Source organism: Podarcis vaucheri (genome assembly GCF_965113315.1).
Source record: "Podarcis vaucheri genome assembly, chromosome: 4".
Lineage (NCBI taxonomy): Eukaryota > Metazoa > Chordata > Lepidosauria > Squamata > Lacertidae > Podarcis > Podarcis vaucheri.
This window is the reverse complement of record NC_138762.1, coordinates 65,240,550-65,265,762: the sequence shown is the minus strand read 5'-3', so window position 1 is coordinate 65,265,762 and position 25,213 is coordinate 65,240,550. Positions and strand designations below refer to the sequence as shown.

General features: G+C 41.0%; 2 long non-coding RNA genes across 5 annotated transcripts in view; one reads left to right on the top strand and one right to left on the bottom strand.

Annotated features, from left to right (window-relative positions):
* LOC309530830 overlaps window positions 1–12,137 on the top strand; it is a 572,302-nt gene extending 560,165 nt beyond the window's left edge. Inside the window, exons 8-9 of one of the 3 annotated variants that reach the window (XR_014218919.1) lie at window positions 11,517–11,734; window positions 11,875–12,137. This is a non-coding gene — a long non-coding RNA (uncharacterized lncRNA). The remainder of the gene's footprint in view (window positions 1–11,516; window positions 11,735–11,874) is intronic. The other 2 variants (XR_014218920.1, XR_014218921.1) reach the window with 2 other exon arrangements.
* On the bottom strand, window positions 11,571–22,155 carry LOC309530839. 2 transcript variants are annotated; one of them, XR_014218937.1, is made up of 4 exons: window positions 22,006–22,155; window positions 20,099–20,176; window positions 16,581–16,705; window positions 11,571–11,664 (listed from the first exon to the last, which is right to left on the bottom strand). It is a non-coding gene; the product is annotated as an uncharacterized lncRNA (long non-coding RNA). The 2 variants fall into 2 exon arrangements; XR_014218938.1 differs by having other exon boundaries at window positions 11,582–11,664; window positions 16,585–16,705.
* Window positions 22,156–25,213: the final 3,058 nt, after the last annotated feature.

Genomic DNA, 25,213 nt, shown 5'->3' with positions numbered 1-25,213 from the left:
TAAAGCAGTTACAGACAACTGACACATGCACTCACATTTCTTGCATCTTGTCCTGAGAAGTGGTTTGTGCAGTCATCTTTCCCATGTATGGAAACCATATAACAAATATATGTGAGTTTCCTGCTTTGTTAAACCAGAAGCACCGTAAACAGCTACACATAATCACACATGCAGCTGCTTACCTGCAGCATCCAAAGCAGGTATCTTGTTCCATCAACAAGAGAACTTTCCACCCTCCCACCTTGCACTTAAAAATAAAACAACAACCACGCAGTCTTTCTGCCGTCTTTCAATGGCAAGGTTTAACATGGGGCGGGGTTGGTTGGGATTTTGTGATACTTTATCTTAATATTTTCAGAGTTATATTTTTAGTGTTTTTTATGCTTTTAACTTTAAATGGTTATAACACACAGGAAGCCAAGATAGCACAAAATAAAAATAAATGAGCTGACAATACATTAACAAAAAAACCTATGCAATTGTTTCCCCATGTCTGTTCAACTGTACTTTGCCATGGCAACAGAGGCTAAGCGACAATATGACTCACACTCTTTAGCTGCAAGACGAAATGGTAGAGATGAATTAAGAGATGTAGATCATCCAGTCCTATAGACCAGTACTCACTCACCAGGCCAGATTCTGTACCTGCTGCCACCCACTGCTGTGCAGTCTACTGGTTCCCACAAGCAGCAGCCAGTTTGCTTGCACAAATAACTGCTCATGCCAGTGGTCTATTCATGTGAGCAGTACCACCTCAAACCCAGTTTTGTATCCTGTACCCAGAAAAGATCCTGTATCCTGTACACATTCTTGCAGAATGTAGCTGTTTGGATATTGCCTAGCTCAAAGAGCAACCTGTGATTTTTAGCAGGTATTATTAGTGTGTGCTGAAAATTTGTCTTGTCTTCTTTGTTTTACCAGCCTTCATCAGTTAATGAAAAGATGAATTTTGTTCAAAGGTTATGAAAGAGGAGTGAAAATATTAGTGAAATTGCTGGTTTCAATGTTTTTGATGCTTTTGCTTTAGTTTTGAGGTGGTCAAGAGGTGTTTGTATGCGTGCCTCCTTCCTTTCATTCTGTAAATAATTTCACTAGTGTTCTTCAGTCTGTCTGTCCAAGGGGAAATCTCTAATTCCTCCCATGGGGATTTTTAGGAAGCACAAGCAGTCAGGGAGGCTGCAGAGAGCTGGACAAATAAGTGGAAATCTCATTTAAGGCATTTAAGGCAGCCCTTCAAGTAATCAAAGTCTAAACTGTGTTTGTGTGTCTGTAAAATGAGCAGCCTACTTTTAAATTAGGAAATGATACGATGCTCAGCTTTTATGGAATGCAGTGGACGCTCGGGTTGTGAACGTGATCAGTGCGGGAAGCACGTTTGCAACCCGCAGTGTCTGCAACCCGCAGCACTGCGTCTGCGCACATGCAGGTTGTGAGTCAGTGCTTCTGCGCATGCACAAGCGCCGAAATGTGGAAGTAACCCGTTCCGGTACTTCAGGCTTCAGTGCAGTGCACAACCAAAAATTGTGCAACCCAAAGTGTCTGTAACCCAAGGTATGACTGTACCCTTTTTTGCTTTATCCTACTTGATCTGCTTTTAATTGTAGAAGGATAGTGCAGATGGCCTCAGAACTGGACTACATGTTATTCTTGCTCCCCAAGGACTCATGCCAAGGTCTTTCTCACACTTGATACCTGAAGCTGTTGTATCAGGAGATGTCTAGTATTGAAGTGGGCGGTGTGGACTATTTTCAAGTGAAATATGTGCTCTACTCTGCTAGTACTACTGAGCTGTTCTGGTTGTCACGACTTACCCACAAGAGTTGAAAGAAATAGTGGAATAAATGCAGGTGAAACAAAATAAGGTTGTTCCAATGCCTAGAAAAACAATTACGTTGAGAAAGGCATTTATTTTAATAACCTGTCTACACATGTGCAGTCTATACATTTCAAAGCTAGTGAATTATTTTGCTAAAAATAGACGACAAAGGAATTGGCAAATATGACAAGCCCAACAGCTTGGTAAATTGCCTTTGCAGTACTAGACCCAAGTAGCCAGCTGCCATTTACTATGATCCTTTGAGCTGCTTCAGAATTACTCTTTGGAGAAGGTCAAGAGGAATATGACCATGTAAATGAGAGGAATAATAATTTCATCTTGAAGCCTTTTCCACCACAGAACAACTTGATGATGGAAACATTCCATAGGGCCCTGTCTTAAAGTTGGCTACTAGAGTAATCAAACACAAGAAATATCTCTCAGTCCAGCAAGATGTATAAGCTAGGGCTTTCAGCTCTCTACTATGTCTGCTTTGATTGAAGGCACATGGCTTGTTCTAGAATGAAAAGACCAGGCCCTGACAATGTAAATGTGTGAATCTGTTCACAGGACTCCTGCTGTTACTTTTATCATACTGTGCTTTCCTATTGTGTATAGCTGCGTGGTTAGGTTTGATTTTTCAACACAAAAAAAAGAGAAAGGAAAGAAAAGAAAGGAAAAGGAGGCCTAGAAATAATAATAAACAGGTGCTGTGCTCGATTAGTGGGCCTCTTCATCTTTCACTGAGGCACAGCAGCCATTTTGACAGCTTGCCCAAAGCTTGAATATCACAGTCAATTTTGTACATTACAGTGCATATAGGCTTTCCAACTGATGCCTTGCTTTGCTGAAATAATATTTCTCATTTTTGTTGCAGCTCCTTCATGGGCTAATTAAATTCAAACGTAACATATCCCGCAACCCATAGAAGCAGTGGCGTAGCGTGGGTTGTCAGCACCCGGGGCAAGGCAAGTAATTTGCGCCCCCTAACCCTAACCCCCAGATGTTGCGCCCGGTGTGGCCGGCCCCCCCATGCACCCCCCCCACTATGCCACTGCATAGAAGCATTTGCTGTCATTAGCAGAGCTCTCCTTGGTGTGGATCCTAAAGTAAGTTAACATACGTAAATTCACAAAAGGCTTGTTTCCTCTCCTCCTTTGACAGCCACATGTAACCCCCCCCCAGTCTTTCAACATGTATTTCAACTTTATTTATTTATTCTTTCTTTCTTACACCCCCCCGGGGGGAAGAGAGCTGTGCCGTAGCCTTCCCTCCACCCCCCAAAAAAAACCCAAACCCCTCCCCCAGTGTCTAAAAGAGCCATTTCTTCTTCTTCTTCTAGCTGGGAAAGAAAGGGAGATTCCTTGTTGAGGTTCCCACCCCTCCCCACCCCGCTTTAGGAGGGTAGGAGTGAGGAGGTAAGTTTTTCTCGGCCTGCTCCCAAGCAAGTAGCCACATGCACCCTGTTCCCTTTGAGCCAGGCTCCTTGCCTCCTGCTCTGTGTCCTGGAAAGGGGAGAGATTGTCCTCCTCAAGGTAGCAGCTTCGAGAAGGTAATGCAGCTGCTCCTGAGGTGGGGAGGAAGGCAGGGGCAGGATAACTGAGTCATTTCTCTCTCTGGACAGCTGGCATCCTCTGTGCCCCCCTCCTCCTCAGTTGGGGCTGCTGTGCTTGGAAGGGGGGGCGCAAGTGCGCTTTGGGTCTCCCACGTAAGGAGGGACATTCCTTCTGCTGCTCAGCGGAATATACGTATGGGAAATTCTGGACATCCCTTAAAATTCAACCCCCCCCCCCGGACACCATTTTAGGCATCCGATTTCATGGCTTGTATTTTCTGGACGTATGGCAAGCCTAGGGTAGTCAAGGGAGCTTCTGAACAATGCAAGGTGGGGGGGGAGAAGGGGGCTAGTGGGCAATGGAAGGGATAGGAAACATTCCTTCTGTGAACTTGCTTTAATTAACATCTTTGAATCCATTATATTCCTGCATTCATGCCCCATCGTTTTCTTAAAATGAATATTGACGTTGTATGCCATGTCTTAAATACAAAATAAAGCCTCGTAGTTGTAAATTCAATGACAATATAAGAAGAAGAAACAATGTATAGAGTGTGACTCCTGCTTAATATTCTAATGATTGCAATGCTGCTCTTTCTACATGGGTAATTCCTTTTTCTTCATTCTTTCCTCCAGTCTCTTTAGTTAAACTTAATTCTCTAGCCTTTTATTTTAGAAGAATTTCAAATGTTTTCATTAGCACTTCATTATTCTGGAGTTGTCTGTTAGAAGCAAAATTATCAAAACTCTGTTGCTGCAATTAACATATAAATTATCTTCCATTTTACAATAAGAAGCTCCCCGACCCCAAGGTTGGGTTTATTCCAGTTTCCTTTAGACTCTAATTTTCCTGGGTGCATTTTAAAGTTTGTCCACACATAATCATAGCAGACAGGCACACACAATGTATGTGCATAAGTGTGTTTAAGTATGCACCCTCTAATAGAGAACTCAGCTAGTGTGCACTAACAGAACTGGAACAAAAAAGAAACATATCAAAGGACATATCAAAGAGCGGAATAAAAATGCTTTAATTAAGTGAATAAATAAATCCTGAGGTTTCAGTTTATAATATATCTTTTGATTAACTGTCAACAATTTATTGAAAATAATTTGTTTGGAATGGCAAGTTCAAGAAAAAGAAACTGGAACCTTTACAACCTTCCTATGTCAGGTTTGTAGGAATTGAGTGTCATGAGGATGTGAGACACCAGTGAGAGTCTTGGAGGTAGTAACTAATGGTGGTCCAAGTCAGAGAACCACACTCCCTGTGCAGTGGCTATAGTTAAGGTGGTATGAACAAATTCAAGCAGACAACAATGTGGTCTAGAAATGGCAACCATTTTATTGTTTACGGGTTGTGGGAACCAATTGACAGAAGCCAGCCATCATTTTGGGGTGCAAAGCATAGAAAAACACACACAAAGGCAGCAATATTTTCATGGACGGAGGACAGCTCATTCATACTTCTCCTCTCCCTCCAGTCCTTTTATTACTCTTTGTCCTCTCCAGCAGCATGGCTGCATTCCAATGTCTCACGTTACCTACATCCGGTCCTGGCTTTAACCCACCCACAAACGATATAGGGTTACACTGCCCACAGGGGGGGAACATAACTCCTTATAAGGTCAATGCATTCCAATACATTGTAAAGCTCAGAGTGCTGGTCAGCCGAGGTCAGGGGGCACCCTGCAATATTACAAGCCTTTACTGTGGCTATCTGACTCCCACAACGGGTTCAGGTGGAATTTTGGCTCAGGCATTTGGGTGTATATCCATTTCAGCCTCCTGCCAGAGGGCTGAAGAAGCTTCAGCGTTGTGCTAAGGAATATGGTCTCTCCCAAGACACCAATCTACTGAGGTGGCCCCACTGGGAGCTCTATGACCCATTTGCCCCATGCTTGGCTTCTTGACAGAGACTTCCACCTAGACACCTCTGACAGAATACCCTGAATATGCCGCTGGACACTTAACAGGTGTGATGTGGTGTCAGAAGGAAATGCAAGAAACTTGCACTTCTCTCTGAAGCTCCATGTTTGGGTGTGTGGAGTGGATGGGTAAGCTTTGCCATTTGAATTTGTGCCAATCCTGGCAATTTTTGAATCAAAAGAAAGTGATTACCTTGCTATATACAGAGATTTGATGGCAAGAATAGCACAAACCTCAACAAACTGAAGTTGAAATGGAGATTGTCTGTGCTAACATTATAACCTTCAGTAGTAGCATCAATGTTCTCCAAGAGTTCATAGGCAGTTTTGTTCTTTAAAAACTCCAGTTGAAATTGGAAGCAATAGCACTGAAGAGCAATTGCTTACTATTGTTGTTCTTTTTTTGCAAGGAAGATTTTTCACCCATGTTGTATTTATTTTTTTATTTTATAATAATATTTTATAATGTTGTATTTATTGTTAATATTGTGTGTGTGTGTGTGTGTGTGTGTGTGTGTGCAGATACACACAGTTATATTTATTGATTTTGGGTTTTCTGTGCTAAAAATACTGCAGTTTTGTGTGTTTCCTCTAATAACTTTTGTACTTCATCAGGAGGAAATGCTTAAGTGATATTGATGTAGAATAGAATGTCTCTATTTTCACCTGAGGAATGTTGGCAGAAGACAAGGCAAAGGAGTGTAGGGAAAGGAGCAGGCCTCATCCTATTTCCGATTAGTATTGTTGGTTGTTTTTGCTTGCAGCTATGTTTCCTTGAGTGCTTGGGCTTGGAGGCTCAGACCTGGTGTTACGGGGACAAAGATGAGTCATCTTCAGTTGCTTGGAAACCAGTGGAGCTGCTGGTGGGTTGACTTAATGCTGTGGGTTAACTGTTGCTGTTGCTTCACCAAGAGCTAAAACATGAGCAGTTTCCCTGGTGCTTTTCATCTGTCTTGGAAAAATTGACCTTGGTAAAATATCTGGTCTTCAATAAATCAGCAACATCTTGAGGGATGTTGGGCCCATTAAATTGTTGTTTTAGGGGAGTTAGGATAGCTTGTGAAAAATAGTCTCTGGGAAGGATTGATGAGAGGCTATGAATCCTGCTGCATTTAATTGGTTAAGGAAGAAGTCAAACTGGGACAAAAGCAGGATTGTTGTATGACAGGGGATGTGTCAGTGAGCAGCTTTAAACATCATCTTATCAGGGGTGATATTTGTTCTCTAAGAAGGGATGCAGCAATTGTTTAAAGTCCTGACAATTGGGATTTGGGAGGGGAAAGAAACAGGAAAGCTTTAGGCTGCCTCCTCCCATGCCAGAAGCTCTGGTTGCTGTGATGTTTGTTGTGTGTCTGTGGCTACAGTCCTGCACACATTTATCTGGGAATATGTCCTGTTGAACTGAGTGCAAATGGTTGCAGTCTCTCTCTCTCTCTCTCTCTCTCTCTCTCTCACACACACACACACACACACACACACACACAGCGCATTTTGTTATGTACACCAAGCAAAAAACACTCCCTGTTTCTAAGGTCCTCAGAGGCCCAGTCCTTACCATTTCATACTTTAGTCCATCTAGAGAACCACAGGACTAGTAAATAGATGCCACTGCTTGGATGGACTGCATGAGGAATGGGCCTGTTTTAAATTACCAAAGTAAGGGGAGGGAATAGGAGCGAGGCAGATAACAAACTGTAATTGAATGATAGTGATGCAACTATTTCATAAATGCAACTATTTCATAAATGCTACACCATTTGCAGATAGAAAATTAGAGGCTAAGTTTGGTGTTTTGTTTGTTTTCTCAAGGGCAGCAATTGCAAAAATGTTTTTTGAGGTGGGAGTTTCAGGCATTAAGTCAGTGCATGTTACTCTTCTTTTATTTTGCCAACCATTCTGACAGTCAAAACAAAATAAAAAAATTCCTTCCAGTAGCACCTTAGAGACCAACTAAGTTTGTTATTGGTATGAGCTTTTGTGTGCATGCACACTTCTTCAGATACTTCTTAACTGAAGAAATGTGCATGCACACAAAAGATAATAGCAAACTTAGTTGGTCTCTAAGGTGCTACTGGAAGGATTTTTTTTATTTTGTTTCGACTACGGCAGACCAACATGGCTACCTTCCTGTAACTACATTCTGACAGTGGCAGTGAAAGTCCCCTAGGTGGCTGTCTCTTGTCTCCCCAGAATACCTAGGATATATCATTCCAGTACATTCTGGGAAAAATTGGAAGCCACCAGAAAGCAGCTTCCAAGAGGTACTGTGCCTACATTTAAAATGCTTAAAGTATATTAATAAAGTCAAGGTTGTAAGCTTATGCTAAAATTTATAGTGCAAGCAAACGAACACTAGATGATTTTAATGTAAAATATTACATAGTGATTTCCTTCTTTTGGTATTTTTGTTCATAAAGAAGTCAAGTTACAGTATGTGTTATATGATTTCATCATAGCAGTTTGAGCTAATTAGATTGCCCCGCAGGAGACTTATTGACTAATACAGGAATTAGGGCCTCATAATTGCTGACGCTTACCAATAAACTCTGATTTAGCTGGCTGCACACACTTACACATGAGTACGTCTCATTCATCCCAAAGGAGTTTTCTCGTGAAAAAGCATCATTTATATCTTACAGAACTATCTTACTCAAAAAGATTCCATTACCACTTTTGGAAGTATAGTTTTAAGAGAAGCAAGGTTCACTTCTTAAGAACACAGTGCAATAAAGTGCCCCTGACATAAAGGCATATAAAATTAGCATTTGATCTGGGAATCCTTAGCTTGTGCAAGCACGCCAATTCCTAGGAGCAGAGGTGTCTTTGGCCCCCTCAGTCTTGAGGAGTCTGAGCGTGGAGCCAAGCGCGGCAAGATTCAGTGGCTGGCTCCTCCTTAGCATGTCAGAGGAAGCTGCACTGTGCCGGGCTCTGCCTCCTCCTGATGATGCAGTATTGTGCAAGCGCCACATACCGCATGCATGATATCACACACACACGCCATGTGCATGATGTCACACATTTGAGATGCGTGCTGGGCCCCCTCAATCAGGTGCAGGATGGTGCTTTTGAACCTCTGGCTAGTGGAAGAGTGAAGTAATACATCTGCTATAGAAATATATTTATGGTAACTTGTTTGGATCTGGAACATCTCTCAGTTCAACCTATCTTTTGGAATGTTTCTCCCTGTATAAAACCTCTGCCTCATAATTTCATTTAGGACAAGAAGAATGACCTCCAGTGATAGACTCTCAAGTTTTGGTCTTCAAGAGGCAAGGACAGATGTTTGTCTTCTAGAAAGATTTTGACTGATGTTCAAACTTTTGTTTGCGGGTTGAATCCAATGAAGTTATTTTGTTCACAGAATAGCTTCTACTTGTTAAACTGAACTTTCTCTCCTCTGTATGCTCCCACAAAATCTGTTCCAGAGGATTGGGGGAAGCCCTACAACAGATTTTCTTTTGGGGGGGAAGGGGAGATTCCACTGCATGAGTGGGAACATTTTAATTTATTTAGATTTTAGAATCTTAGGTGTGCGTGCGTGTATATATATATATTTGTTGTTGTTTAGTCATTTAGTCATGTCCGACTCTTTGTGACCCCATGGACCAGAGCACACCAGACACTCCTGTCTTCCACTGCCTCCCGCAGTTTGGTCAGACTCATGTTTGTAGCTTCGAGAACACTGTCCAACCATCTCGTCCCCTGTCGTCCCCTTCTCCTTGTGCCCTCCATCTTTCCCAACATCAGGGCATTTTCCAGGGAGTCTTCTCATCTCATGGGGTGGCCAAAGTATTGGAGCCTCAGCCTCAGGATCTGTCCTTCCAGTGAGCACTCAGGGCTGATTTCCTTCAGAATGGATAGGTTTGATCTTTTTGCAGTCCATGGGACTCTCAAGAGTCTCCTCCAGCACCATAATTCAAAAGCATCAATTATTTGGCGATCAGCCTTCTTTATGGTCCAGCTCTCGCTTCCATACATCACTACTGGGAAAACCATGGCTTTAACTATACGGACCTTTGTTGGCAAGGTGATGTCTCTACTTTTTAAGATGCTGTCTAGGTTTGTCATTGCTTTTCTCCCAAGAAGCAGGCGTCTTTTAATTTCGTGACTGCTGTCACCATCTGCAGTGATCATGGAGCCCAAGAAAGTAAAATCTCTCACTGCTTCCATTTCTTCCCCTTCTATTTGCCAGGAGGTGATGGGACCAGTGGCAATGATCTTCGTTTTTTTGATGTTGAGCTTCAGACCATATTTTGCGCTCTCCTCTTTCACCCTCATGTGTGTGTGTGTGTGTGTGTGTGTGTGTGTGTGTAAAACAGCTTTCTAAGTTCAACTGACTTGATTTTTTAAAGAAAAGGTGAGAAAAAATCACTAACTAAATATATAGCAATCAATGTTCCAATGTACTTCAGCAATACAGTTAAGCATTTAGCTGTATTCTTATGTTCCATCAACTTTAATGAGACTCAAGTACAAGCAATTTTAGTCCTGGAACATATTCCCTTATTCAACATTCTTCAAAGCATTGTGCTGCTCCTATTTTATTGGTTTGTGGTGATGGAGCACTTTAAGATCACAGCTAAATTCAACATATCCACCCTCTTTAAAGTTCTCTACAACTGGAAAGATGAATGACTCAGTGGAATATGAATTATTTTACAAAACTTTTTTGTACATGCAAATCGCTGTTTTATGTAAACTATTGATTCTTGGGAAATTTAGCAGTACCACATATTCCACTGTAAGATTTTGTAAGATTTTGCTGAAAGTGCATCTTTCTCTTAGAGTAATTCTGCACACCAGTTATATCAGGAGTGGAGGGAGAGAAACACCTCTGCTCTGCCAGATGTATGGCAGCTGTACCTGATATGTTTTCTGCTGGGGAGGGGAAACAAAAACCACACAGCCAGCAAATACAGCCTCAAAAGGCAGGTGTGACTCCAGTGTCCTTTGAAACTCTGCCAGGGCTCGCTAATCAAGAATTGGGTGCCAGCCCTGATGCCCATATTCCACTCCCTTAGAGGATGAACATGAACTCTCAAAGAGAGGAACATGCTCTGTCTCACACAACACTCCCTGTATCTCTATAGCCAGTCTACTGGGGAAAGGGCTTTAGCCCTAGTCCCTAGATAACGAGTGGGAAGGCCTTTCAGGACATACCCTGTTCCACCAGGAATATATTTCACGCTGGTGTGTATTTCAAGTTCCACTGGAGTAATGGGGCTTCTGTCAAATCCTGCACCCCCTCAGGAAGCAGAAAACAAATATAAGATTGTGCTCAAAACATCTTTCCTGATTTAGGAGTGCTTTTTTGACTATTCGACTGAGGGAGACTACTTGGGGAAGCACCACGACTCAGAAGAAAAGCAAAGCAGAAAGATATAGAGCCAGAAATGAAACTCAGCTGATATACGTTAAATGGGTAATGTGATTCAAATAGAGCCGCAGTATTGGTATGTAACAGATATATATATATATTTTAAATCAGTTCACTTTTCCATCACTCCAAAGGAAACAACATGATCTGGTGTGTGTTGGCTGTACTAGTATCTATGGTTACAAGCACTTAGCCCCATAAAATGCTCGGTCATGTGCAGTTTGTCTGGGATATCTTTCCTTTCTATATAGCAGAGTTACTGGTGTTGCAAAAAAAGAAAAGAAAAAGGGGAAAGCAGAAAACTGGTGTGTGGAGAAAGTGATGGAATGTCTTGGCCCTTTCTCCCTTTTCTATTTTCCCCAATAAGTCCAGCTCCCTCAGTTGAAATTTACTCTGTAGGGGTAAATATAAAAGGTAGAAGTGTAAGGACTTCAAAATAAAATCATGCCTGTCTTCCACTTTAGTTTTTAGTTATTCTGGCTGCACTTCACAAAACAAAAAAGCAAGGGGGGGGGAACTTTATGTGTATCACCATGTTTAGTTTAAATCTTATTAAAAGCCTGGTTTTGTGTGCATGCTTCTGATGAAGAAGTTCATCACACTATTATTAGGATTTGGAGTGAAATGGCTATAATATCAGTGTAACAACTGTGCTGAAAATACAATATGCAAAAGAGACTTGTATGTAGTTCTGGTTGAACAGTTCATCATAAATATTTGATGCTGAGAGGCTTTTTTTCTCCACTTTATGAATTATAAATAGAGGATACCATAAACATTTTGATTTGCTATAGAAATAGATACTTGCCAACCAATATGCTTCTATACAATTATGTGCAGATATGGCCAGCTTTCATCTTGTCTTCATGAAGATTTTGCTTAGAGGGAGCTCCTGTGGAATTTGTCTGATACATGCAACCAAACACGTGTGTCCGGGAAGTATAGGATCATCAAGGTTGAATTTGCTGATCACATGATGTCGGAGGTGCTAGAGAAGACAGAGAGGAGGCAACATTCCGTGTATCATTCTGGCTTGCTCCTCCCATTCTACTATACAGGTACTCATGCGGCATGCTGCAGAGCATGGGTTTGCCCATTGATAAATCCATATTTTGTAGCAAAGGTGTTTTATGAATGGTCACTTATTTGGTGATAGTTGGCTTGGTAGGAGTAACTAAATGTCTTTTATGTGTTTTAGGAGACTGCAAGCTAAACAACACTATCGTTTAAGAGGGATATAGACAAAATGGAGCATCTGCACAGAAGGTTAGTGAAGATGATGTGTGCCTGGAGGCCAAGTCCTATGAGGAAAGGCTTAAGGGGTTGGTATGTTTAGCCTAGAGAAGAAATAATCATGAGATGATATTTCCATTTACAGTGGTACCTCAGGTTAAGTACAGTGGTACCTCGGGCTACATACTCTTCAGGTTACATACGCTTCAGGTTACACCCTCCGCTAACCCAGAAATAGTGCTTCAGGTTAAGAACTTTGCTTCAGGATGAGAACAGAAATTGGGCTCCAGGGGTGCGACAGCAGCAGGAGGCCCCATTAGCTCAAGTGGTGCTTCAGGTTAAGAACAGTTTCAGGTTAAGAACGGACCTCCAGAACGAATTAAGTACTTAACCCGAGGTACCACTATATTTAATTCGTTCCGGAGGTCTGTTCTTAACCTGAAGCACTATTTCTGGGTTAGCAGAGTCTGTAACCTGAAGCGCCTGTTACCCAAGGTACCACTGTATTTAAAGGGCTGTCACACTGATGGACCAAACTTTTTTCTGTTGTTTCAATGGGTTTAAATTTTGAGAGAGGGTGTTTTGACTGAACACTGGAAACAGCTTCCCATGCTAGAATGCTGAAGCAGATGGCCTTGGAAAATAGTGGCCTCTCCTTTCTTGGAGTTTGCACTCTGCTCCATAGGCAGCTGGTTGGTTGCTGTGAAAACAGAATGCTGGATAATATGGGCCTTTGGCAGTAGATTTCCAGCATAGGTGGGGGACTTTTGAGGTCCCTTCCAACTCCATGGACCTATGATGTGGGATATCTGGCCAATGAGATAAAAGCATGCAGGAGGAATTGACGTTATGATATAAAGATTATTGTTTCAGATGAGGCAGATGAGATATGAATATTATCTGGTGCTGCTATATTGGCTTCCTCATAGATTATGTGAATAGTGTTTGTGAGGCTGGTGCAGTCACCTGGGGTAAGCCCCACTGAATGCAGGTGGAGATACTTCCAAATAAATATGCATTATATTGAGCCTCCAGTGCTACACTTTGTATTGGTAAGCATGTCTGCCTTTCCCAAGATCCAGCTGATGGGGCGTGTGTGTGTGCGCACACACACACGCAGTGAAGAGAAATATGGGACTGGCAGCTTACCATAGATATATGATACACCAAGTCAGATGATGAGAGAGACAATATGCAGACTAGCAAGATAGCTTGGGTGGGGGGTGAAAAGGTAACATCACTGGCGGCTCTTCATACAGAATAGTTTGTTGTCATAGATTTGGGATCCTCAGCTGCTCTGTGCATATCTCTCTGCAGTGGAGAGATCTGAGTCAGCCACACCTCCACATTTTTATTAATAGATACACTTTAGTTCTCTCATCTCCTGCTGTCAATTCCTTAGATTGTTAGACAATCCTACATAGTGTCAAGAAAGGCAAGGGAAGGAGACAGAATTGAGGGAAACCCACTCAGAAATTTCAGCTTCTTTCTGCTCTCCTCTTAAATGTCACATAATCCCATGCTGCTTTCTTCCTTCCATTCTTTAGGGCAAGGTGCACACGCACAATCAGAGAGTTGCTGCTGCAGTATATGAACCTGTGAAGATGGCTTATGCTGTGTCAGCCCTTTGGCCCATCCGGTACAGTACTATTACATCACATTGGCAACAGCTTTCTGCCAAGAGTCCAGAGACAGGTGTTTCCTAGCCCTGCTACCTGAAATGCTTGAATGAAGATGCTACAAACTGAAGTGGGATCATCCGCATTAAAGCGGCCCCTGAGGGAACGGCCTCCCAAGTGAGTTTCATTATGTGCAAGAAAACCTTTTCAGTATTTATAGCAGAATGGTTTGCATCCTGCCAGAAGTGAAGGGAGGACAAAGTCCTGGCTATATTCTACCTCCATCGGCTATGTTCCACCTGAAATGTCAGAAGCAGTATGCCTCTGAATACCAGTTGCCGGGAATTGCAGGTGCAAGGAGTCCTGCTCCCCCCAGTGCTGCTTGCAGACTTCCCAAAGGCAATTGGTTGGCCACTGTGACAATATCCTGGACTAGATGGTGCATGTGTGCACGCACACACAGTGCATTAGCTGAGATTCCTGTGTTGCAAGGGGTTGGACTAGATGACCCTTGGGGTGCCTTCCAACTCTGATTCTAGTCTGTGATCATAGGCACAGGTTGTATATATGTGTAATTAAATTATATATCATAAATATCACACTCTCCGTTGTCCTTCATTTCAAGGAACCCGAACACTGGTTAAGCGCTTGAGCTGGTGTGCAGCAATATATCTCTTTTTTTGCAAAATCAATCCAAAAGCTTTGGGAAGACCCTGAATGCCTCTGAAGCAACCTCCTTCAGTTTGGGACTTGTATGAACCAAATGCACACCCCTAATAGCCACAGAAAGCTGTGGGGAACTCTAAAAAATGGAATGTAAGGGTAGGTTTCTAATTCCATGGACACCAGTGATTAAGCATATACAACCAGGGTAACAGATGTTTCAATTAATTAACAAGTGAGCAAGAAACAATACGCTTTTTAATACTTTACGGCTAAGTGTGCCCAGCTGAGTTCACAGCTTAGGCAAAGTTCCACTCAAAATGTGTGCTTGATATAAAAGAGGATTATTTCATATTCCTCTCTTTCTCCTTACCCCTGTAGCTTGTCCTCCTACTCACACTTCTATTTAAAGGCTCATAAATCAGTTCAAACTTTTCACTTAAAAAAAACCATCATTCTATTTCTATAAATGACTAAATGATGTCTCATATTATTATTACAAAGAAAGAATGGTATTAGAAGACAAATGGATTCCTTTCTTTCTTCAAAATGTTCACCATTTCATTGTATTTGATTCCATTTTGTATTTATTTCTGACATCATTTTATTTTTTCCAAAGAAAGAAAGGAAAAACGGATAAATGTTTTTGGAAAAGATAAAACCAATTGTACATCTAAATATACGAATAATGGGTTGGATCCAAAGAACCACATTACCTGCAACTGGTACAAATGCTGCAGTCAGGTGGCTGCCAGGGGCGAGGCATTTTTTTCTATCTTCCAATTACTGGCCACAGTTTCCTGGTCACAAATGGTAAAGGGATATTAAGAGTGCTGTGCATACAACCATCTGCTTTATTCTACCATGCTACTTCCTTCTGTGTCCATAAGCAATATCATGAGCATAATTACATATAGATATTATTTCACCTGATACATCCCTAAGGTTTGCACTCACAATCACAGCCCTAACAGCTCTCAAAAATAGGATGTCTACTTAACAGAGGACACTCCAAGAGAAAACCTATGCTATAAAGAAAAATCTGCCAAACAGCTCTACAGGTCAACTTGATCCCAATGTTTGGGCATCGCTTTGAATTGAAATCGTATGCTGTCAGTGACAGTTTAATTTAAGTCAAGCATCTTGCACTTCCAAAGCATAAGGCTTAAATTGCTAACATCCTGTTTGCAGATAGCAACCTTTTTCCTCTGCTACTTAAAGCTGAAACAAAAGGAAAGCATAAAAAGGAAAACATATACTTTATAAGCTTCACAGACTCAAATAATAATAATAAAAATAATAAAATGTTATGAAGGTGCAAAGCACTATCTATATAAAGGTAAAGTTAAAGTAAAGAACCCCTGGACAGTTAAGTCCAGTCAAAGGTGACTATAGTGGTACCTCGGGTTAAGAACTTAATTCGTTCTGGAGGTCCGTTCTTAACCTGAAACACCACTTTAGCTAATGGGGCCGCCGCCACACGATTTCTGTTCTCATCCTGAAGCAAAGTTCTTAACCCAAGGTACTATTTCTGGGTTAGCGGAACTGAACTGACCTGACTGTACCTCTTGGACTAATGTGAAGGTCAGTACACAGCTATTCATTGTATTTTTCTGAATGCTGTAACATAGTTCTGCCTCTGTTTAGAAACGCATAGTTTGAGGGAGAAATTCTGCATAAATGTTTGCATAAGATACATATTTATATGTGATCCATCCCAGCAGAAACAAGTTGGTAGATTTTCAAGTAAGCTTATGCAAATGACATGGACCAAATACAGATTAATATATATAATTGAGAACTTCCAATTAATAGTACATACAAAATTCAGTTTAACACCATGAAACATCTATAAATTTATCCCCACAACACAAATTCCTAAATGCAAGCCTACATAATTAAAGGTGGCTCAAATGGAGAGTTCTTACACTGATTTTAAATGATAAAATTAATGCTCACATTTGAGGTTTTTTTAAAAAAAATATTATAGAAGTTAGGACCAATACAGTATTCAAATACAGTGGTACCTCGCAAGACAAAAAACTCGCTAGACGAAAGGGTTTTTGGTTTTTTGAGTTGCTTCGCAAGACTATTTTCCCTATGGGCTTGCTTCGCAAGACGGAAACGTCTTGCAAGTTTGTTTCCTTTTTCTTAACACCGTTAATACAGTTGCGACTTGACTTCGAGGAGCAACTCATAGAACGCGGCGTGGTAGCCTTTTTTGAGGTTTTTAAAGACTTTGGTGATTTTTGAAGCTTTCCCAAAACTTTCCCAACACCGCAAGACGACAAAACTCACAGAACGAATTAATTTTGTCTTGCGAGGCACCACTGTATTCACTAATGAGAGCAATGGTGTCTTGATTCCCTTTTCAAAGAAAAATACCTACTCACAGTCACAGTTCATGATCCCAGTCTGAGGACACATAATGCTGAAGCTAAGCAGGCCTGTGTCTGGTCTGGGCTGAGATGGGAGACCTCCTGGGAATGTCAACTATGCTTGTCTTGAGTTCAACTGTGGAAGAAAGGTGGGAATATAAATGTACTTATTAATTTGATCTGTATATGCCCTGATACATCTGGGATGTTCCATTTATATGTTAATAGCACCATAGCTTGTTACCATGGAAACACCTATGAAGTTGTAAACAGTAAATGGTTAAAATTAAATCACTGAAGAGATCATCCAAAAGCAAACAAGAACACCTGTAGATATCTGTTTAAAAAAACCAACAACCCAAGATTTCATGTCTGGTTTTTTTAAGGAACAGCACAAACAAGAAAATTAAGCCTGCAGTTATTTTAAAATGTATTTTAAAAAGTTTGTTTAAGTCTTTGAGTTCTGGAGAAACACTGACATTGACAGATGTATTCACCCGTCAGTCTCTCTTAACTGACACTTCATCTCACAGTATTTAAATAACTTTGTATGGTACCATATGCTACATTTGGTACAAAATGCAAGATATTCTATAGATAACATTTCTGTTAGTGCAAGCAGGGAAAGAATGTCTGCACTGATGATGTGGTTGCCTTCATTGATGTGACTGCTGGCAGGCTTGGAATAAAAAACACTATAAATGCTGAATAGTCTCAATCCACATGTGTTATTTTGATTGCCATCAGCAATGTGTGGTTTAGCTGTCTGCTGCTGCGACATCTATTTTTTGCTTTCACCATCATTCTTTCTATACTAGTTTCCTAATTAATTTTTCCATTACACTCAGTGGTGGCTACAGTCACGAACCACATCCTACTTGTGGTGAATGTGTGCATGTACCAAGATGGTCTACCAGGCTTGCATGCTGAGCACACTGCTTTATGGAAGTGAGTTGCGGGCAACTTACAACTGTCAAGAGTGAGGGCCTCAACGTCTTCCACATGGGCTGCGTCAGGAGGATTTTGGGTATCACGTGACAGAACAGAATTCCAAACAAAGATGTGCTCTCTCAAGTCCAAGTCTTCACACTCCTGTCTCAGTGACATCTACACTGGCTTGCTTGTGTCCACAGAATTGAAGATTCTACAGGGAGCTGGTTTCAGGCACCAGGCCCATTGGCAGACCAAATCTGGGATACAAAGATGTCCGCAAGCAGGACAGGAAGGCTGACAACATCAGCCCCACCCTGTGGGAATCCCTTGCAGATGATCGCAGAGCCTAGAGACAGACAGACAGGTTGTGTGTCCATAGCAATGGCCAGAGGAGGAATGACTGTTGGGAGTAGAGCAGAGAGAAGAAACAGCATGGTGCTTTAGAAGATGATAAATGCCATCCACAGTCACTTTAGAATCACCATTGGAAAGGACCACAAGGGTCATCTAGTCCAACCTCCTCCTGAATCTTTTTGCCCAATGTGGGCCTCAAACCCAGAACCCTGAAATTAAGAGCCTCATGCTATACTGACTGAGCTATCTCTGCGTTGTGGTGTGTGTGTATATTTTGCCAGTCTTAACAGTACCCTTCACTTACTTTCAGTTTCTTGCATGTATTGCTCAGCCAAACACATTCAGGAATGAAATGTCAAAGGAATTTTGTGTGAAGAATATAAGCAACATAAAGTGCACATTATCTCATATTGTCAAGTAGTATTATGAAATCATTGCCGTAGCATACTTTTAACTTCAGCTTACTTCAAGTGCTACACAATGAAATTGTCTTGGGAAAGTTTGGAAATGTTGAATATATGGATAATGAGAAGCATCTGACAATTATTCATCCCTTTGAGGAGTTTCAAAACTTGGGAAATATGCTGCTAGATTCCATGATGAATAAGGCAGAGAAAAAGCATCTAAAAAGACATGGTGAAGCATAGGCAGAAATGTAGTTTTTTTCAGCTACTCATTATATAAAAAGTGAAGTGATATTCAAGAACAAGACTTAAATGTAAACGAGATTCCATGTAGCATCATAAGCTGCCTGCAGGCCCAAAAATCTGCAGTATCAATATTCACAATTTGATATGAAAAGAATAAATAATTATTTTGCTGAATCATAACTCTGTTGTATATGATAGCTTTCTACTATACCTCGCAATATGAAATGATCATTTTGAACACCTGAAGAGTATTATCAGAGTGCAGCATGGATGACAAACCAAGGCAGGTTTGTAAGACTCACCTCAATAGGAAGCAAACATCACAATCCTGAAAATCCTTTTCCAGCTAGGTAGGGTTGCCAACTCTGGCTGAAGACATTCCAGGATATCCTCCCCCCCCAACCCAGATCAAATGTCTACATACTGCTGTACTCAGCTAAGTGCTGATTAGCAGCAGTCATGTTGCCTAGTTTGCTTGTTTTATTTTTCCTCCCATAGCTATTTGCTACGGCTGTGCATCAACTCTGGACAAATCCATGATCCCCAACTGAATAAAGCCCAATTGGGATTTGCTAGCAGCATATTAAGGCAGCGCCAGATCACCTTGGGTCAGGCTGGGTCCATGCAGAACGATCTGAGGCTAACAAAATGGGGGTGGCAAGCATATGTTTTGAACCCTAATTAAACAGGTCATTGATGGTGGGGGAGGAAAGGAGGAGATACAGGCAGAGACTCTTACCTGCCCTCCCCCTGCCAACTGCATGTTGAGTTAGAGTTTAGAACCTTGATTGAACACACAGGGGGAGAGTCTTTGCCTGCATCCCCTTGTATCCCTCCTTCCTTGATACCAACTGCATGTTTAATTTGGGCTGGAAGCCCTAAACTAGACGATTAGGGCTCTGCAAGTCCCCAATTTGGTTTGGCGCTCAGATCAGACCTAATCTGAGGTTTCCCAATCAGGCTCTAAACCAGATCTGGGCTGTAACTGCCCAGCCCTTGCATTCACAGTGTAATTGTTAGAGAGTGCCACACGCAGAGCATCAAGCGTAGATTGGATGGATCATTTACATATTAAAGATGCTACAAAATCCTCTTTAGGGATTGTAGGATGATTCATGTCCTGAAGCACCAGCCGTTTTCAGTTTTAAAAACCTTTCAAAGCTCATTTCAAAATGCCACAATTTTGCAATCTTAAGACTATACATTGGAGTCCAATCTTATCCTCGAGTTATGCTAGCTGAGGGGCTTTAGGAGGCTCCACTATGCTGGCGGAACAGTAGATTTAGCAGTGGAACATTTCTCTGGCCTCATCTAGTATACACCTGGGGGGGACGGACCTCTACTGAGGGTGGAGGAAGTCTACAAGGAAAAGCATTTATGCACCACAGGGCAATGCAGGCAAAAAGTTGTAAATAAGCTGGCCATTCTGTATTTGACTTTGCATTGGACTTACTTTCATTGGACTTAATGATTTTGCAAAATATTTTATACAGTAAATTCATATAAAGCAAGCTAACTCTTCCTACTTACTATTTTCCAAGATTAAAGTATTGATCTACCATTGTTTAAGAAAGGATCAATGTTTTACCTACCAAGGTGTCCTGTTTTTCCTCTTTGTCACTGCTGAAATTCTTCATGACTGATCTTCAACCTGGGCATTCCACAAGTACCTTATCAATCAAAATGATTTCAGTAATTGTAAAAAAACCCCATTGTAAAATCATAAATGACAACACAATTTCCAAGAAAAGGACATTATTAGGGGGCAGCAGTGCTCATGCTCTACACAAAACATTTTGTCAAGGCAATTGACAGAAATCAGTGTGTCTACAAAAAGATGATGGATGGTGTCACTACACTTGGGAGACGGATTGAGAATTTCATGAGTAGCTGCAAATAATTAAATTATTGATTAAGTGGCAAAACTATATGTAAAATCCACCAGTTTCTTACATAGACTGTGCTTGAGGATAGTTGGGAGTTACATGTTATTTCAAGCACTGCAGCTATTAAACAAAATGAATTAATCTCTAACATGGGTTTACTTGAACGTCACTGGTGATATATTTGGCTCTTATTTCTGTCTATTCAGAGTTGGACACACACTGGAAAGATCCTGAGAAACAGGCTTCTGGGCAATCTAGTTCGAAAGTGGAATTTTGCTCTTTCATTCATCATGAACTAGGACTAAAGTTTTGAGTCTCAAAGGAAACCTATTACATAGGAGACTGGCCTTTCATATATGACTGTCTTCAGTGCATGATCTCAAACCATAGGAGTTGACTGATGTTCAAAGAGGCTTTGTTCTAAGGGTACTAGCTTCTGGGTGTTTTTACATTATGCTGTACTACAGGAGAGGGGACCACTCCAAGAGAATGGAATTAAAAAGTGAGAAGGAATATATATATTTTTAAGTCGGTTAATCAGAACTGGCATACTTCAGCTTTAATAAAAATCAGATAAATGAAAGACAGCTGTTACACTGGGGCATACATTAATTTCACTGCAAAAGAAATCTGTAAAAGAATGGCCACACTTCCTAGGTATTATATGTTTGCTGAAGCCCAAACAGCTGATGGGCATAAGCCAGTGGAATTTGTGGTTTGATCAGAAGACACATTTGTTTCCATGACAAGCTGTTTTTGTTGTGTTTTCAGAAGTGGCAAAGCAGGTGCAATAAAACTCTGATGCAAATGTTTATTATGCATTTAAAATATGGAAGGGGTTGTACCCAGTGTTAGCCATACTTAGAGTAGACCCACTGAAATTAATGGACACAATTAACTTAGGTGCTTTGGGTGTTATTCAATGTTAGTTCAACTCAGCGTAAACACACTGAAGTTAATAGACATGACTAATGTAGGTTCATTAATTTCAGTAGGTTTACTCTGAGTATGATTTTGTTGACTACAATCCATTAACTTTATTAGGTCTATTCTATGTAGAACTTAGTTGGATACAACTCAGGTTCAATGGACATTTTATTAATCCATGCCACAAAATAAATAGATGGTGCTGCTGGATGGAGCCAACATTAGAGGACCTTGGGTTGCAAAGTAATTTTATATATAAATATAGCAAATATATATAGCATATATAACACACAACACACACATATATATATTCCACATTTAGTGAAATTGCTGCCATGGCTGCTAATAACCCATGTGTTATATAACATCTCTCAAGACAATGTACATAAAGAAAAGATTAAAAAAAACAATCTAATTAAAACATAAATACATCAAAATAGAATCAGAAGACTACCTATCTATCCTCACAAAGCAAGAATTCAGAAATCATGCTATCATACACAAACTCTCAACTATCACACTATCTTTGCATGCACTTCATCACCCACCCAACTTACCGTTTAATTCAATAAAATGCTTAAACAATTAACAAACAATAATCATGTTCAGAAGAATATGTCTGCTGAATAACAATCCAACCAAAGGTAAAAACCCTAAACCGAGTGATTTTTCACTTCATTTCTCACCTGGGGCAATACGAACACTCACTGCAAAGTTCTGAGGTTAGTGATAATTACCTTTCTGTCAATAACTGCAAGGATGCTGCCATTGTTTGCAGAAGATGGAAACTGATCAGCTCAGCGATGACCCACTTTAGCCCTCGTCCTCTGGTTCTTGCCCTTTGTACAAGCAGCTCCCAGCTACATGCCTGAGGGAGGAACAAACACATTCTTGTATCCAGCAGTCTCCCACTTGTTTTCAATCCTCCTGATGCTCACCTTGTGCGCAAGCATACATTCTAGGCACATGCATGCATTCTGGTCATTTCCTTCCAAATTATTCTGTTCAATAGATGCCTCAGATATATGTTTCAAATCAGGCTTCATGAATCAATCTTGCTCTACACATTATCTGTTTCATGGCCCTGGTTGGCAGTTACGTTGTTTGAGCGTGATCTTTACAGGCGCCACTTTGGTGCTGTTTTATGAGACACCTTTCTGTTCAGTATTTTGGTTGTAAACTGATGGAACCTGCTCATTCTTTACAACATAAGAGAATGGCGGGAACATTTAGTAAAATTACTGAGGTGTGACAAACAGCAAGACACAAATAGTACATAAGCTGTTGCTATATCAGCATAAAATCAGCAGACTGAGTACCTTCGGTATATTAATCGTTGACATAAAATGTAGTCATGAGGTGGTGGTTGGAGGAGCGGGGTCGGAAGACGGAGTAATTTAACACAAAATGAATACAAGGAGACCTTGCTAATAAAATGCCATGAAATGTAGTTCACCATGAAGACACAGCTTTTCCTTGATAGGAAGCAGGAACCTAAATTAAGAGAGGATCCAAAGTATTGCTCCCCATTTAGCACTTCTAGAGTGGTGACCTGGAGTCAGCTGTTTTAGTGCTGTATTAGGGGCTACCATTCCCCCCCCCCCCCCGGTAATGGTTATATAGTGTGTGACATTTTGAAGAACTACTACCCATCAACAGACAGCAATAGTCAATGCAGATCTTGTGAGGGCAGAAGGATGCCATATGCCCATTAATTCAGAGAAGAAACAGATTGCTAACCTGTGCCATGAAGGCCAGACTCAGGGACTGCAGTTCATAACATGCAACGATTCACAGAGATGTGGTAGGAGAAATGCCTTTCCAAATAACAAAGTTATCTCATAAAAGGTCCGAGTCCATTTTTGTGTACTCTAATTGGGGTACCTCCCCAATGTCTCAAACAGAGAACTGCTACCCAAGATCCATTTTGAATAGAAGTAAAGAAAGAAGCATGTCAAAGTGCAAGTAAATAAATAGGTACCGCTCTGGCGGGAAGGTAAACGGCGTTTCCGTGCGCTGCTCTGGTTCGCCAGAAGTGGCTTTGTCATGCTGGCCACATGACCCGGAAGCTGTACGCCGGCTCCCTTGCCAATAAAGCGAGATGAGCGTTGCAACCCCAGAGTCAGTCACAACTGGACCTAATGGTCAGGGGTCCCTTTACCTTTTAAAGAAAGAAGAGCCATCTGTGTGAGGTGGCAAAGGGGTGCCCCCCACTCCCTCAACTTGCTACTAGTTAGAAAGAAAAAAGCCAGAGTTGAGAGTTGGGTGTGTGAGGTAGAAGCTGGATGCAGACTGCAGGCTGAAGCCTCTGAGATAGAGCCATGCCTGATTTCTCCTTGAATCTAAGGCTGTGACCCTCTTGGGAAATTAATATATATGTGTAAATAAGCCATATGTCACACAGACACCACAGTCTCTGCTACCCCTCAGTTCGAGGAAACTGAACCCCTGGGATTTTGCACTGCTTAGAGATTGGGGTGGCATGAAACACTATGATCCACTCCTATAGATTTATGTCATGTCCAGAAGAAACCAATCATCTATTTAAGCATCTCTAGCTTAATTCCTAGTTCTATAATTGATGAAAACATGACTATCAGGAGGGATGATATGCAGATTCATAGATCTATGCTTTAATTCAGCGCCACTGATTCTGTGCTTTTCTGTAAATTACTGAAATAATGGAACTAGCCATGTGAGTAAGCTTCAGCAATTACATAATGCTTTGGAGACAGTTGTTTGCTTGGACTAATGTTACATGCTTCATCTCCTTGATATGATCAATTCTTCAGAATTATTTAAAGTGAAAACTATTGTGCCATAATTTCATTTCGTTTTTATTTCAGGAGGTAGAGTATTTAAACCTGAACCATCTTATCTCATTTTGGTTTCATTGCTGATTACAAAAGTGGTGCACCCATCCGTGTTAGCATGCTGCTATACTTATCATACTTTGAACTGAAATTGTAATTGGGAGAGGAGAAACAAAATCTCTGGGTTTATTTTACAAGTAGTTGATTTATTCACTTGTGCACTAACTGCATTTTCTTTTCTATTAGCATGGAGAGTGTAAACATCATTAAAACAAACAAATCTGCATAACTGTATTTTACTTGAACTTATTTCCATTTCAGTAAAACAATATCCTTTTTCATGCTTTACTTAGTGAAGAGTCAAGTGTGGCTACAGTGTTGAACTTGGACGTGGGAAACCAGGGCTCAATTCTCCACTCAGCCATGAAACTTACTTTGAGCCAGTCCTCATTTAACATTAACCAGCATTTTAGTGCAAATTTCTCCAAAATGTACACATTTGTTCTGGGCATTTCCCCCTAATATAATGCATTACAGTTTCAATAATATAGGCATTTCTATGGACACTTTGCTCCAGGATATGTGTTTCTGTAAACATTACTTTGCTGGAGAACTATATTACAGAGTTCAGAGAAGCATGACTTTTGAAGGTTGGCTGTGTTTTGGTTTGTATAATGTTCCAGAATGTTCCGATTTGGTAGGTTAGCCTTTAAATGTGAACTGAATAGAATTCCTCCCCCATCCCTAGCAGTCACAGAAGCACAGAACTGTGGAGTTAGAAGGGGCCCGAGGGTCTTCCTGTCCAACCCCTGGCAGTGCCAGAATCTCAACTGAAGCATCCATGACAGATGACTATCCAATCTCTGCTATAAAACCTCCAAGGGAGCAGAATCCACAACTTCTCAACAGTCTTTTCCACATAGTTCATTGTGGCCCTATTTGTGTTGAGAAGATAACTTCAAAAGTGAGAAGCCTTTTCTATTCTTGGAGTGAAACTGCATGATTTTGAGTCCTTCGTGGTTAAAAATAAGTCTTTGGCTAGAAAGAGCCACACAGACTCAGCGGGGCTGAATGTGCAGCA